The sequence below is a fragment of the Triticum dicoccoides genome, chromosome 5B (genome assembly GCF_002162155.2).
Source record: "Triticum dicoccoides isolate Atlit2015 ecotype Zavitan chromosome 5B, WEW_v2.0, whole genome shotgun sequence".
In the NCBI taxonomy this organism is placed as follows: domain Eukaryota; kingdom Viridiplantae; phylum Streptophyta; class Magnoliopsida; order Poales; family Poaceae; genus Triticum; species Triticum dicoccoides.
The window spans coordinates 708,131,849-708,149,067 of NC_041389.1; the positions used below are offsets into that span (position 1 = coordinate 708,131,849).

Consider the following 17,219-nt stretch of genomic DNA (forward strand, 5'->3'; position numbering starts at 1 on the left):
AAAAGGCCCGCGGGGCGATCATGCCAGCGGCCATGTCTCATGCCGGCACCATGCCAGCGCCGACATACAATGTCGGCTTCAGAAAATATCACTACAGTTCATGCTGGCGCAATCGCCAGCCGGTCGGCACACATGCCAGCACACAAAAAAGGGTGGGACTTGAGTTCGACCGCGCCATCACGGCTCCCGTGGTCATGCCTGCACACTTGCCGGCATACAAAAAAGATGGCGCTCGCCGCCATAGATCACTCGTCGTCGAACTTGAGCATGGTGGCCTGCATATTCTCGAACCACGGCCTCTTCCTTGGCGACACGGTGTTAAGATCCACCTTCATGATCTCCACCCCGGTCATCATGCTCGCAAGAGCCACTTCTTTTGCCTTGGTCTTGGCGTTGGCGGTCTCGATCTCTAGCATCTTGGCCTACTTCTCCGCCTCTAACTCGAACATCTTGGCTTGCTTCTCGGCTTGCAGGTCAAGCCTCCTCCTTTGAATCTCCATGAAAGCGTCCATTTGCTCCGCCTTGAAACGCCGGCGCTTCTCCTCCCTTGATTCCTTCTTGTTGATCATGCCGTCCACGCTTGCGATCAAAGCGTTGGTGGCCGCATCTCGCTTGTCCTCCTTCTTGGAGTTGGTCTTCCCCCGCGGTCATGCTGGCTCGCCCTCCCCAACATCCTCCACGGCTTTCTTCCCCCCACGCTACTTGAGTGCGGCAAATTGCGCCTTAACTTCTCCTCGTCCTTGATGACCCGATAGCAATGGGAGAGGTTGAAGCACTTGCCGTTGTGTTGCACCTTGAATGCCTCCAAAGCTTGAAATGCCTACAAAATGTTTCCATGCAAGCATATGGGCAAGTGATATGCAAATGAACACGCAAAGGATGAACTTGATGACACAAAAGAGGGCGGCTTGCTAGCATACAATGTCTTGAATGCCGATGCCGCTCACGGGGCGGGCCTTGACGCTCTCAAGAGTGGCGCAAAACTTGTTGCACTCTTGTTAGATCACCCTCCACCACTTGAAAATGGAGACCCATCCACGCGTGCTCACAAATTGGTACGGCGGAAACTTCTTGCGCTCATGAAACTCTCGGTGGACACGAATCCAAAAGGTTGAATGCTTTTGCTCGGCGCCCGTCTTGGGGTCTTGTCCAATGTCTCGCCAACACTCGCAAAGAAGCTTGTCCTCGGCCGCCGTGTACGCATTCGTATGCTTGCTCTTGCGCTTCGGCTTAGGACCGACGGCTTGGTTGGCGAGCTCGTCCTCGTACAAGGGCTCCACGTCAATGTCGCACTCGTCCACTTCCTCTTAACCGTAGTCGTCCGGGAACTCGTGGTCGAGGGGGAAGCCATCCAGGTCGAAGCCGACCTGATCACGCATGAAGGCCGCCTGGTCGGGATCATAGCCAGCGGCCGGCGTGAACGCCCCGCGGCCGTCCAGGCTTTGTGTCTCATCGGGATCGTAGCCAGCGGCCGGCACACCGCCCTCAAAGATGAGGTTCTGCATGTAGTCCTCGTCGGCGGCGGACGGTATTTCGTCGAACAGGTTGCGGGTGTCTGGGAGCACGCCGGCCGGCGTCTGCCGCGTGCGTTTCCTCGCGCCGGCGGATGACGATCCACCGGCCACCGGGGTGGAGCTGAGGTCGATGGGCGCGGGCGTGGAAGGTGCGATCACGCTCACTTTGGGCGAGCACTCCCCGGAGAGGCGGGAGGCCTGCGGGTAGACGTGGAAGCCGGGGATCGGTTTGCAAACTGACGCGCAGAGTCGGGCAGCACCGTCCTTGGACCCGGTGCTGGCCCCGGCGACAGCGGCTTGGACGATGCCGTGCTGGCTAGGGTTTAACCCTAGCATGTAGAGCGCCTCCCTCGTTGCCGCCACAACGCGGGCGTTGGTGACCTCCTGCTGCGCGGCGGCGACGATGGCGGCCTGAGCGGCGGCCTCATCCCTCGCGTCCGCGGCGTGCCTCCGGCCCTTCCTCTTGGCCGACTCGCGTGCCCGCAGTTCGGGCGTCAGCGCTTTCTTTGGCTTGGTCGTCGCGGCCGTCTTGCGCGGGGCATGAGGCTTGCCTTTCCCGGCGGGGGCGGCGGTGCCGGACGAGGCAAGGGAGGCGAGGCCGGCGGCGGCGTCGAGGTCCATGGCGTCGTCCATGGCTGGTTGGGGCGGGAGCAAGCGCGCGCGGGCGGGAGTGTTTTTGGGAAAATGGGGGGAAACGATGGTGGCTGCCAGCACAAGCCACAATGTCCTAGAGAGGATTCTGTTTGATCAAAGCGCAGAGCCCACGAATCTACCGTTATCACTTCTGGAAGACATCACAAATTGTTTCTCTCTTGATCACCAAATTGGCAGCGGCGGATTTGCGGTTGTTTATAAGGTACCACACAACTACATCTAATCAGCTTCTCGACGCATTCGATCTAAAATCTAAGCAAATGTATAAGATATTGAAACCACCACACACATGAGTTCCTTTTTTAACAATGTATTTTGTCACCATAGGGAGTGGTCGGGAAAGGTACGGTTGCCGTGAAGAAGCTGTCAAACACGTATGGTGTTCACGAGAATAAATTCCAGAAAGAGATTAAGTGCCTGATAAAGGCCAATCACAAGAATATTGTACGGTTTCTGGGGTATTGCGCTGACGCGCAAGGTAAAATGAAAGAGTACGAGGGGAATCTTGTCATGGCGGAGGAACGAAACTGGTTGCTCTGTTTTGATTATGTATGCAATGGGAGTCTCGATAAGCACATTACTGTTATGATGACAACGTCTGTTCTCATCTTTGTTTACTCTGTTAAAGGCTATTAATATTCATAGATTAACATGGAATTATAGCCATGTACCTAAATTAAGTAAGAAACTACAAATTCCGGCCTTTCCTTGTGCTCAGATGCAACTTGTGGACTTAATTGGAGGAAGCGGTATCAAATAATCAGGGGGATATCTGGGGGTCTAGCTTTTCTCCGTGAGAAGAGAATTCTTCACTTGGACTTGAAGCCTGCTAATATATTGCTAGATGGTCACATGGAACCCAAAATTGCTGATTTTGGTCTATCAAGATGCCTCGGTCAAGCACAAACCTGTGCAATTACTCAAAATATAATTGGAACAATGTAAACCAATCTCTTGAAAGCTCCTCATTTTGTTAGGCATGACTCTACATCTATCTGCATATTCGTTGATTGGGCTTCAGATTTTTTTTCTTATAGGGGATATACGGATCCAGAATACTGAGGTCAGGCCAAATTGGGTTCTCATCAGACGTATATAGCCTTGGCGTTATAATCATGGAGATACTGACAGGAGTGAGGCAGTATCGCAAAGATGAGCATGTAAGAACGACTTAGGCGTTTGCCCCATGTTTAACTGTAGATTCAGAATTAATTATGCTATGCTTTATTAGCAAAATATCATCCTTTCTTTTTAAGATTTCCTTAAGTATCTATTTTATGGGAACAACCCCTAAGAGAGGCGGTTGACTTGTGGGGCATGGCTCTACCCATTTGGGACTCAAATCATGTTGCTCACATTTACATACACATCTGTGCACTTCATTCCTTCAAGAAAAATGCATGCACTTCACTACAAAAAATAAAGCCTATTTATGCTTCTGGAAGTACCATATGGTCCCTTATTCTAATATACCACGTAAACCAACTGATCATTTTTAATATACCCCAAGTGAATTGCATGAAAAAAAATCACAGGTGCACTTGGTTTTCTAGATATCCATTTTCTTTACTACAGAAATAGCAATTAAGTGGCTTCCATGGAAGAAAATAATTACTGTCCTTCTCTTTTTAGGATTTCCAGCATTTTTTTTCCAGCTGTAATGTAATAACTACACACATCATTATAAGAAATACTAACTCATGATTGCAACCTTATAGGCAGTTGAAAGATGGATGAATAGATTGGGGGTATCAGAGGGGGACTTGCAGTTAGAGCAAGTGAGAGTATGCAGTGAGATAGCGGTAGAGTGCATGGACTTGGACCCAGAGAAGAGACCAGATGCATATCATATAGTTGATAGGCTTGATAAAACTGAGGGCTCTGACAAATCAGATGAAACTGGCATCGACAGTTCATTCATTGAGATGCAGGTAAGTTTACCAAGTGAAAAATCTGAAGAAAGAGTTGGAAAGCTTGCAGGCGAGAGCCATCAAAACACAGACATGGAGGAACAGTCAGAGATATTGGAAGATTTTGCAGCAAAATTTGGAAGGCTTCATTTCCAGGAAGGCCAGCAGACTGTAGACCAGTTATCATTATCGGGTGGGCAGTTAGGAAAGGTCAATCGCCATGGCGCAGGCAATTCTAGCTCTATATCTACTGGGTTCAACGAGTTGAACATTTTAGACATCTACATCAGAACAGCCCATAAGATTTTTGATAGGAACAACAGGCGTACACTGGAACAGACACATTTTATAAATATCTTCAGAATGGAGAAGCTCAGTCCAATAATAAGGAGTAAGAATCTCATCGAAGTAGGTTTCTTCACTAAAGTTTACAAAGGTGTTGTTGATAATGCACTGGTTGCACTAAAGCAAACGTTTGATGTTAATAACAAGGATTTAGAAAATGAAGTCATCATCCAGTCTCAAATCGCCCACAAGAATATTGTTTGGCTCATAGGTTGTTGCCTAGAAAATGATAAATCCATTCTAGTTTACGAGTTCCTCCCCAGAGGAAGCCTTCATGACATTCTTCACAGCGAAAGCAAGGTGCCTCTCAACTTGGATGTGCGTCTAAATATTGTTGCAGAATCTGCACAAGGTCTAGCTTATCTGCATTCACAAGCTCGTACCAAAATCCTGCATGGTGATGTCAAACCGGAAAATATACTCCTGGATGAAAACTTTATGCCAAAGATCGCAGGCTTTGGCATATCGAGGTTGATTCCGATTGATGGGCAACACACTTCAACCATCATTGGTGACGTGAATTATATCGATCCAGTATACATGCAAACAGGTCTACTGACAGAAAAAAGTGATGTGTACAGTTTTGGAATTGTGATCTTGGAGGTCATTAGCAGGAAGAAGGCCACTCATTCTGACAAAAACAGCCTAGTGAGGAGTTTCCTTGAGGTTCACAAAGAAGGGAAGAAAGCAACCGAGCTGTTTGACAAGGAAATTGCACTAACAGAAGAAGATTTGGAGCTCCTTGACTGTCTTGCAGAGATTGCTGTGGAATGTGTTCACGTTGTTGTGGATCATAGACCCACAATGACAGAAGTTGCAGAGCGCCTTCTCATACTGAATCATTCTCGTAGGTTATATGCACGACATACAAGTGTTGACCATTCATATGAAACTGACATTAGCAGTTTATTTGTTGAGCAACAGAAAGTAGGTCATTTACCAAGGGCAGTGCAAGATACTAGCCGTCGTGGCGGAGGAAATTCTAGTGGGTTCTTCAAGTTGAACAATTTGGACATTTTCAATTGGAAAGGGCGCAAAAATATCAATAGGAACAACATTCACGCATTAGAAATGTCACATTTTATAAAGCTCTTCAGAAAGGAGGAGCTCAAGCCAATAATAAGGGGAGCCAATCTTATTGGAAAAGGTGGCTTCGCTGCAGTTTATAAGGGCTTTGTTGATAACACACTGGTTGCGGTAAAGATACCGATTGGTTCTGGTGTGGTAGAGAATGCACAATTTGAAAATCAGGTCATCAACATGTCTCAAGTCAGCCACAAGAACATCGTTAGGCTCATAGGTTGTTGCCAAGAAGCAGATCACCCCATGCTAGTGTTCGAGCTCGTCTCCAACGGAACCGTGAATGATATTCTTCATGGCGGCAACAATGCGCCCTTAAAGTTGGACGTGCGTCTAACTATTGTTGCAGAATCAGCACAAGGGCTAGCTTATCTCCATTCACAAGCTCGTATCAAAATCCTGCATGGTGATGTTAAACCGGCAAATATACTCCTGGATGAAAACTGTATGCCAAAGATTGCAGGCTTTGGCATATCAAGGTTGATTACAGGAGATAAGGAACACACTAGGCGCGTCATCGGTGACATGAATTATATGGATCCAGTGTACCTGCAAACAGGCCGGTTGACCTTGAAAAGTGATGTGTACAGTTTTGGAATTGTGATCCTGGAGGTCATTAGCAGGAAGAAGGCCACTCATTATGACGAAAACAGCCTAGTGAGGAGTTTCCTTGAGGTTCACAAAGAAGGGAAGAAAGCAACCGAGCTGTTTGACAAGGAAATTGCAGTAACAGCAGCAGATTTGGAGCTCCTTGACTATCTTGCAGAGATCGCTGTGGAATGTCTTAACCTTGATGTGGATCAAAGGCCCACGATGGCAGATGTCGCGGAGCACCTTGTCATGCTGAATCGATCTCGTAGGTCACAAGCTGTTTAGCTATATAAAAGTTGAGGCATATCGTGGTGTGAACAACATTCATGTCTTGGAATAAGGTAGGCAACTATCACTATCAGTGTTTGATTTATCTCGTTGTTGTATGGAACCATGATGTATGATGCAAATCTGCTTCTTGCTTTGTTCAGAGAGAGTTTGCTCTTAGAGAGAAAATGCATTGAGCAACGGGGTAAGCAGTGCGTCAAGAATCCTTGGATGATAACTTTATACTCCCTCCGTCCGAAAAAACTTGTCATCAAAATGAACAAAAAGGGGTGTATCTAGAACTAAAATACATCTAGATACATTCCCTTTTATTCATTTTGATGACAATTATTTCCGGACGGAGGGAGTACCAAAGATCTCAGACTTTGGCTTACGAAGTTGATTACGGGAGATGAGGAACACACTGGACGCGTCATCGGTGACTTGAGTTATATGGATCCAGTATACATGCAAACAGGCCTGCTGACCTTGAAAAGTGATGTGTACAGTTTTGGAATTGTGATCTTGGAGCTCATTAGCAGGAAAAAGGCCACTAATTCTGATAATCACAGTCTAGTGAGGGACTTCCTTGAAGTTTACAAACAAGGGAAGAAAGCTACCGAGCTGTTTGACAAGGAAATTCTTGACTGTCTAGCTGAGGTTGCTATGGAATGTATTGATCTTGATGTGGATAAAAGGCCCACGATGACGGATGTTGCAGAGCGCCTTCTCATACTGAATCGATCTTGTAGGTCAAAAGTTATTTGCCAATAAGTTTACTTGTATTGTTGTGTGAACCACATGCATGTCGTCGAATAACATAGGCAACTCTCAGTGTTTGATTTATTTTGCTGTTGTGAACAACATGTTTGAAAGATATAGAACAACGATAATATAATGCAAATCTAGTTCTCCCTTTGTTTAGAGGAAGTTTGCTGTACATGAATACTACTTGCTGCAGACATATCAGAGTACAATTTTCGGACAACACATGGCAAGATGATGAGTCCAACAACTCTGATCGATCTTAATGAATCTTAAGTGTATTGAAGCCCTGATGTCGCTTGGCATGAAGGACCATGGTGTTTGCTTCCCAAGAACTAAAAACAAGCGTATGATGTTGTATGTTTTCTGATAATTATGATGTTTGTCGATTTGAACTATTTTTGGTACTTCCTTTTCAAATTCCTTTGTAGATCCTCTATTGGTCCATATTGGTGGGAAATCAGTAGTTAAGTGAAGTTTACGTCGATCGAGATCGAATAATTAGTAGGTCATGTGATGCCTAAATGCCTAATGTGTGCTAGTGACTGTTCATTGCATATTTGTGCCATCTTCAGTCAAGCTCTCCAAATTTCTGGAGACAGTGAATGAATCAGATTTGTTTGTGCTCTTGGTGAAATAATTTTCTTTAACTGACTTGACAAGTTGTATTGCACTTTGCTATATTGTCAGATGGATTCATTCTGATTCAGATGTTGTGATTATTGACCAGTTTATGTAAATCTGTAGATTGGCAGAATTATGCATATCACTTGTTCAAAAAAAAAACATAAATTCTTTCCTGAATAATGAAATCATACAAATACTTGCAGAAACCATTTAAATCAAAGGTACCTTTCATATGTTTCTTTTCCAGCCAAAAATAGTACTCAAATTTTAAAAATAATTTAAATCAAACCAATGATTTTTTTTCTCGAATTTGTTCCCAGTGAATGAGTCGAAGGATTTAAATCAAACCTGAAAAATGATTAAATTTCCAGCGAAAACAATTTAAATAAACCAGTGATTTTTTTTCTCGGATTTCAAAAGATATTCACGATTTTAGAAAATATTCCCGGATTTCAAAAAATATTCGTGCATTTGCAAAAAAGTTAATGATTTGAAAAATATCCCAAATTCCAAAAAATATCCAGCAATTTAAAAAATGTTCCCGGGTTTCAAACTCCTGAATTCTAAAAAAAAGAAAATGAAAAACTGAAAAATGAAAAAGAAAAAATATAATAAAACGAAAAGGAAAATGAAAAAACGAAATAAAAAAGAAAATGAAGAAGGAAAACAAAGAACTAAAAAAAGGGTGAACCTTCCCAAAAACGAAATGGGGAACTAGTTTGGAGAGGAACTTGTATTACCTATCTTTGTGCCTAAAAAACTATCTTGTAATTAGAAATTCTAAAAAAAGGAAAAAAATCCATCTGTAATTAGCATAAATTAACACAAGCTGACCCTGATTAGTTAGATGGAACCTCAAATTTTAGATGATTAGTTTTCTACATATAGTTTGGACTATTAAGTTTGGATCATGATAAATACCACACGTATGACACGAACACACGACAACTCCGAACGTTTTTAATGACAAGTTTAGTGACACGAGGATAACAATTTTGGTTGTCAAGCATGGCAATTTTCTTTTCGGATGGCAAGTTTCAGCTTTTTGGGTAGGTTTGATTTTTTCTTTTCATATGGCAACTTTAGTTGTAAAAAATGTCAAGATCGGAGTGCTCCATGCCACACGTGTGGCATTTATCATTTGGGGGTAAAATTTTTACACATGGGTTGTTTGAGATGTACGATCAAATGTGGCCATTGTCTATGATTTTTTTTTTGCAGGCTCTTATCTATCTATGAATTTATTTGCACTATAGTTGGTCCAAAGTTCTCCATCACCAAAACACATTGGAAATACTCCTTGTTGTATGCATGACCCAGCCGGACAAAACTCTGGCGCAAACACCCCTCGTGAATGCAATGTTACATTGATGCTCTTCCTCATTTGTAAACCCTGGAAAAGTCAAATAGGCCCTAAAATGCATTTTTTAAAGAGCAAAACTACAAAATTATACCGCCGCAAACACCATCATAGATGCAAGGTTACATTGATGCTCTTCCGCGTTTGCGAGCCCTGGAAAATCAAATAGGCCCTAAAATGCATATTTGAAGTTGCAAAAGTACAAATTTATACCGTCTTGGATCTTTATAGAAGCGACTATCATGTGAATATTCACCTAAAGTTGTTTGAATACAGCATAGGAAACACCTGAAGTTCTTGTCAGGACGTCGGAGTTGGAACCCCAAGAAAACATGAATCTATTTTTATTTTTTTTGTGGGAAGAAACATGAATCTGATGCAAATGAATTCTTAAATTAAATCCTATACATTTGGATCCTACATATCATTTGTTTCAAAATAAAACAACGTATTTGTTTCCTGAATATTGAAATCCTACAAATACTTAGTACGTAGTACTAGAAAACAATTTAAATCAAAGATACCATTCATATGTTTGTTTGGCAGCGAAAAAGGGTACTCACTGAAGAACGGGGCCCACGATCTCCAACTCCCAACCCCCTCTCCCACCGAACGCGCTCCCTCGCTCTCCCTCCTCGCCGCCGCCGCCCCTCCGCCGCAGCCCATCAGCCTCCTTGCGCCTAAGCTCCATTGCATCTTGCGCCTGTCCCTGATAATTTGCGGAGGAATCGAGGAAGATGAATCCCTGCACGCTCTTGGTGATCCCCGCTCATGTCCCCGTCCAGCATCGCCGCCATCGTCAAGATCCAGAACAGGGGAAGGCACCGCCAGCCCCAATGGGCCAGGTGCTCTGGACTAGGACGCACCTCCTCCGGGCCTCCCCCTCATCGGTGAGCATACCTACCTGCCTTTTTCGAGAAGTTCTGTAGTTCCTTATGGGTCTTTTGGAAATCGATGCGCACAAATTAATCAATCCATCTTTGCTTGAGATACAAACTGGTTAAGCTCGATTGATTAGTTTGTACCAATTCGCCGGTTTGTATTACTTATACATTTATACTGCGCGGATGCTGGGAGGGGTGTTCCACCTATCGAGAGTTTACAATGTGCCACTGACAAATTGTACATTATACTATTGCCACTAAACAGAGAAGGAGGTGTGGTTAGCTAGGCATTGTCAGGGAGAATCAAAGCAAGGCAGGCAGTGAGGCTAGCTCGCTCGGCTGGGCATTGACTCTCTACTTCCTCACATATCCATCGATCCCATCGGCCATGCCACTGTGAGCAAGATCCATTTCATATCTCGCCAGAGAAAAGTCACCTGCCGAGGGATTGCTTTGCCCATTCATCAACCGGTCTTTGGAGCTGAGGTATTTATGTGTTAATTCGTAGCTTAATTGACCAGTCTCTTCTCGATCTGATTTTCTTCGGATGGAAGCGACTCTAGGTAGTGCATTATCTCGTCATGATGATGCAGATGCCGGGGTGTTTCCCCTTTTCGAAAAAAGAAAAAGAAAAAAAAATCTCGTGTCCATGCTCTGATTTCATCTTAATCTCCTCGCTGAGTTTCCTTGCTAGGTACTCCCTTTAAACTGCAAAAATGCCTTGCATTAAGTTACAGTGGCTCTAGTAGTATCTAATTCCTTGGCATGTCAAGCGTACATATTGTTAAAACACCTGTTGGAGAAGCTTACATCTTCAAGACTCTCCCTTTTTTGGTCAAATCAAAGTGCTCAAAGTACCCTGCGATGACACCAGGGTGTGGTAATTAGTTACTCCCTCCTTCCATCTACACAGGGCCTAAGTTTTGAATCTCTCATACCAAGGCTGTTGCATAAAAAGAGTATCGTGATCGCATCATCAATTCTGTGAATAAGCAAAGAAACCAAGAGCACACCTGCTTAATTATTTACCTTTTAATTTCAACCACATAAGTCAAAAATATGGTTCCACCCAGTACTGTGTTGACAAGGGGTGGAAAACTTGAAATATGACTCCGTCAAAGTAAATTCAAAATATAGCATGCACTTGATCAATTCTATTGCTGTGTGATGCATCATTTCTTCATTCCGTAATTGTTCCTTCCATGATTGATTAATCGTGTAATTATGTATAGTAGTAGCTACCCTCACTCTAAAATGTAGGCATTAATTGCTCTTGCTTTTTTAGATCATCACTGCTCTTGTTTTAAGTGTCCTTTCATTTCTTTTGCAGTGATTGCAAATGGACCATGAAGCCGGCACAAGCCAAGTTCATGTCCTGGATAGGCTTCTGCTTGATGAAAATGCAGACCCCACAAACCTGCCGTTTTCACTTCTGCAAGACATCACAAATCATTTCTCTCTTGATCACCAAATTGGTAGCGGCGGGTTCGCGGTGGTTTATAAGGTACCACACAACTAGACCCCGTCAGCTTGTTTCTCCGATCCTAATCACAGTCGGTCTAAAAGCTAAACAGACACATATCAAAAACTCACACCACCACATGCGCACGAGTTCTTGTTAAACAATGTACTTTGTCGCTGTAGGGAGTGGTCGGCAAATGCATGGTTGCCGTGAAGAAGCTGTCCAACACGTTTGCTGTTCCCGAGAATAAATTCCATGAAGAGGTTAGAAACCTGATAAGGGCCAAGCACAAGAATATAGTACGGTTTCTGGGATATTGCGCTGACATGCAAGGAAAAATGGAAGAGTACGAGGGGAATCTTGTCATGGCAGATCAACGGAACTGGTTGCTCTGTTTTGAATATGTATGCAACGGGAGTCTTGATAAGCACATTTCCGGTAGGTTGAAAACGTCTATTCCCATATTTACTTAGTTAAAGGTTTAAATAAATACATGTTGTTTACTTATTATGTCACATTATCGCCAGGACCTAAATTAAGTAAGAAAATACATATCTCGGTCGCTTTGTGTGCAGATGCATCTTGTGGACTTAACTGGAGGGAGCGATATCAAATAATCAGGGGGATATGTGAGGGTTACTTTTTCTCCATGAGAAGAGAATTATTCACTTAGACCTTAAGCCTGCTAACATATTGCTAGATGGTCACATGGTACCCAGAATTTGTGATTTTGGTCTATCAAGATGCCTTGATAAAGGTCAGACCCGTTTAATTACTAAAAGCCGGTGTGGAACACTGTAAGACAACCTCCTGAAAGCTATTCATTTTTTTATGCACGGCTTAATTACTTTACATTTATTTGCACATTCATTTATCGTGAGACCTTTAAAATCTTCTCACAGGGGATATATGGATCCAGAGTACCTCAGATCAGGAAGAACCACATTTGCGTCAGACATATACAGTCTTGGCACTGTAATCTTGGAGATACTAACTGGAGTGAAGCGGTATCTCGAAGAGGAGACCGTAAGAACAATTAAGGCTTTAACTGCAAGCTTCGGTGTATATTTTGAAATAACTGTGTTCTGCTTTAACTTAGCAAAAATATAATTTTATGATATTTTCTTTTATTCCTAGTTTATGAAAATAGCCTGTCAGTGAGGTGGTTGAGTTGTGAGGCATGAGTCTACTCATCAGAATTCAAATCACATTTACATAAACATGTGTGTGTTTTCACTATGAAAGAAAAACATATTCATACGTTGTAGTCTCACATCCTGATATGCCACTTAAACAAACTGACAATATACATGTGTGATAGTATGTATACTTTAATTGCAAAGTACCCGATGCAAATTCCATGAAATTAAACCTTTGTCTACATTATAGGTATAAACAATATATACGCAAATTAGGCTAAAACATGTGGAATGAAATTAAATGGTTCCAATGAAAATCATCATGCCACGTTTGTAGGTGGAGCGGTGGATTGTTCGTTATGAGCGGGTGTTACTGTAGCGTTTAAAACTCTGTAACATCCATGGTGGTTTGGGATTCTTTCCCCACTCTTCTATAAAAGATGATACGCACACTCGTGCGTATTCGAGAAAAAAAATCATCATGCAGAAGGGGAGCCTTGGCGCAACAGCAAAGTTGTTGCCTTGTGACCATGAGGTCACGGGTTCGAGTCCTAGAAACAGCCTCTTGCAGAAATGTAGGGAAAGGCTGCATACAATAGACCCAAAGTGGTCAGACCCTGCGCAAGCGGGAGCTACATGCACTGGGCTGCAATAAAAATCATCATGGTCTATTTTTTTAGGTTACCAGCACTTTTACTGCAGTAGCTGTAATATAACAATCACATATATCATCAAAATTGGTTATAGAAATACTAACTCGTGATTGCAACCTTATAGGTAGTTCAAAGTTGGATGATTCGGTTGGAGGCATCAGTGGGGGACATGCAGTTGGAACAAGTGAGAGTATGCTATAAGATAGGTATAGAATGCATGAACCTGGACCCAAAGAAGAGACCAGTTGCACACCATATAATTGATAGGCTTGACAATATGGCAAGTGCTGACTGTTCATATGAAACTGGCACCAACAGTTCATTAGTTGAGCTGCATCCGAGTTTATCAAGTGAACAATTGGGAGGAAGGCTCGCAACCGAGAGACTCCGCAAAGCGGATGCCGAGGAACACTCTAAAATATTGGAAGATTCATCATGCGGAGCCCAAGATACAAAGCAAAAGGCAAACCAGCATATTGCAAACATTTTAAACTCTATCTCAACCGTCTTCAACAAGCTGAACAATTTGGACATCTTTAACAGCAAAGCACGCATGTGTTTCAATAGAAACTTCATGCGACATAGATTAGAAGAATCAGCTACTATAATGATCTTTGCAAAGGACGAACTCAAGCCAGTACTCAGGAATAGCAATTTGATTGGGAAAGGTCCTTTTGATGAAGTTTACAAGGGTGTGGTTGATAATGCACAGGTCGCAGTTAGGAAACTATATAATGGTAATGCCATAATGGATGACCAATTTGCAAATGAGATCATCATCTGGTCTCAAGTCAACCACAAAAACATTGTTAGGCTCATAGGTTGTTGCCTGGAAATGGATACCCTCATCTTAGTATACGAGTTTGTCCCCCGAGGAAGCCTTCATGACATTCTTTACAGCAACAACAAGGTGTCTCTCAGCCTGGATGTGCGTCTAACTATTGCTGCAGAATCAGCACAGGGTCTAGCTTATCTGCATTCGCAAGCTTTTAACCAAATTCTGCATGGCCGCATTAAACCAGCGAGTATACTCTTGGATGATTACTTTACACCAAAGATCTCAGACTTTGACCTGTGGGGGCTGAATGTGAGAGATGAGGATCCAGTGTACATCGTTGACATGTCTTATGCAGATCCACTATACATGCAAACGGGCCTGCTGACCGAGAAAAGTGATGTCTACAGTTTTGGAGTTGTGATCTTAGAGCTCATAAGCAGGAAGGAGGCCTGTCGTTCTGCTAATAACAGCCTAGCGAGAAGTTTCCTTGAGGTTCACGAAGAAAGGAAGAAAGCAACCGGGCTGTTTGACAAGGAAATTGCAGTAACAACACGAGATTTCGAGCTTCTTGACTGTCTTGCAGAGATTGCAGTGGAATGTCTTGACCTTGATGTGGACCAAAGGCCCACGATGATAGAACTTGCGGCACGCCTTCTCATACTGAACCGATCTCGTAGGTCAAGGGTTGTTCACCAACAAGTTTGATGCTGCATGCTGTCTGAACAACATGCATATATATCCTCGAATAGGATGGGCAGCTGTCAATGTTGATTTATTTTGCGTTTGTGAACAAAATCCTTGAAGCATATGAATACTACTTGCTGCAGAGATATCAGAGCACAACTTTTGGGCATCACATGGCCAGCTGATTAGTCCAACATGACCGTTTCCTGTTCAATGAACTGCTGCTGATCACCGGAGCCCTGATGCTGCTTGGTGTGAAGGACCACGGTGTTTGCTTTTGATGAACTGAAAACAAGTTTAAACCGATGTCTGTTTTCTGATTATTATGATGCTGTCGATTTGAACTATTTTTGGTACTTTTCATTTGAAACTCCTTCTATAGATCATCTGTTGGTCCTGGTCCACACCGGTGGGAAATTAGTAGTTAAGTGAGCAATAGTTTCATATTAACAGGACTATATGCAGTTTTCTTCAATTGATGTTTGTTCAGATGGAAGAATTATTAGTTCATGTGGTGCCTAACGTGTGCTTGTGGCTGGTAATTGCATATTGCTAGTTCATGCTCACGGAGAGAGAACAAAATTTGTGCAATCTTGAGCCAAGCTCTCAAAAAAAATTTGGTGACAGTGAACGAGTCAGATATGTTTGTGCTTTTGGTGAAAGAATTTTTTTTAACAGACTTGAGATCGAAGTTGTACTGCACTTTGGTAATATCATCAGGGGGGGGGTTCATTCTGTGATTCAGGTGTTGTATGATTCTGGACCAGTCTACTATCATACTGTAGTCATTGTCATGATATTTTGACAATTCCGGCAGGGCAGCTAGGATTTTTGTAGAGAGAGTCTGATACTTGACACCTTACATGAAAGATTGGCAAGAGAATACATGCACAATTCTGTAAATCTCTAGGTTGGCAGCATTCTGCGTATCGTAATTTACAAATCAAAGATACCATTCATATGCCTCTCTTGTGGGGAGACAGAGTACTCACTGAAGAATGGGGGCAAGCAGAGGCACGCTGTCCCACTCCTCCTCCTCCTTCCCCTCCTCCCCGCCGCAGCCCATCAGCCTCCTTGCGCCCAAGCTCCATTGCATCTTGCGCCTGTCCCTGATAATTTGCGGCGGAATCTAGGAAGATGAATCCCTGCATGCTCTCGGTGATCCCCATGTCACTGTCCACCATCGCCATCATCGCCAAGATCCAGAACAGGGGCAGGCGCAGCCGGCCCGAATGGACCAGGTGCTCCTCCAGGCCTCTTCCTCGTCATTGGGTGAGCGTACCTAGCTACCTGCCCCTTTTCGACTAGTATGTATATGCATCTTGGAAAGCGATGCCCACAGAACAGATTAACCAATCTCTGTTTTTTGATGGCAAGTTACTAATTAAGCTCCATTGATTAGTGAGTGCCAATTGTTAATCAAGCTGCACTGCATGAAGGCGTTCCACCTACCGACAGTATACCATGGCTATATATAACCGTTTTATTAATTATGGTTCTGATAGCTGCCACTGACAAATGACAAAGTTGCACATTATACTACTAGTACCACTCCACGTAGAAACACATGTAATTAGGTAGGCGTGTCGTTTTATTAATCAGAAGCAAGGTAGGCAGGAGGCTAGCTCGCTCCTCCTGCCATTGACTTCTCCTTCTTCACATATCCATCCATCGGCCATCCAAAAATTGAGCAAGATCGGTTTCATAACTGCAAAATAGAACTCGCTGAGAATTGCTTTGTCAATTGATCCATCGATCCTTGTAGCCAAGGTATTTATGTGTTAATTTGCAGCTTAATTAATCTGTTTCTTCTTGATCTGATTTTCTTCGGATCAAAGGCGCACATGTTCGTCTTAATTTCTTCTTGAAATATTCTTGCTAGCTACTAGTAGTAGCTAATTTCCTTGTCATGTCAGCCATACATCTTGGTAAAAACACCCGTTGGAGAAGCTTACATCTTAAGGCGTGTTCGGACTCTCTCCACTCCTCAACTCCGCTCGTGGAGCAGGTGGAGCGGCGCCGAACGCCCGAACTCTGCGGAGTTGAAAATCTGGAGCGGAGCAGGCTACAGTGCAATTCCACGGAGCTACAGTTTTCAGGATCTCAGATCTGTAGAATCACAGAGTTGATAATATTTACGAAAGAACTGCCACCGCCGCGCCCGACTCGCTCGCTTATGCGGTTCTGCCGAACAGTTTTTTTTCTAGCGCTATTTTTTATAAGGAGCAGCATTTTGGGTGGAGCCGGAGTTGAGGATTCAGAGGAGCTGGACCATTTCCGAACAGGCTCTTAAAGCCTCTTCATTTTATTTTTAGGTGAACGCTGAATGGTCAAAGTAACTCACACCAAGATGTGCCAATTGATTATCTTTGTAGAAGGACAAGTTATGGGCTGTGCAATCTCAATGTATTCATCGGTGCACCAGGCACGTATATATAAGTACAGAGGTGGGCCACAACCTCAACTATACAAGGAAACAGGAGGTGGGCCCTACACACACATATAC

At 43.5% G+C, this 17,219-nt stretch overlaps 2 pseudogenes; both read left to right on the forward strand.

The window, feature by feature from the left end:
• The first annotated feature begins 2,211 nt into the window (after window positions 1-2,211).
• Window positions 2,212-6,607, forward strand: LOC119310658 (annotated as a pseudogene).
• Window positions 6,608-9,787: 3,180 nt separating this feature from the next.
• On the forward strand, window positions 9,788-15,221 carry LOC119312848 (annotated as a pseudogene).
• The last annotated feature ends 1,998 nt before the right edge of the window (window positions 15,222-17,219 follow it).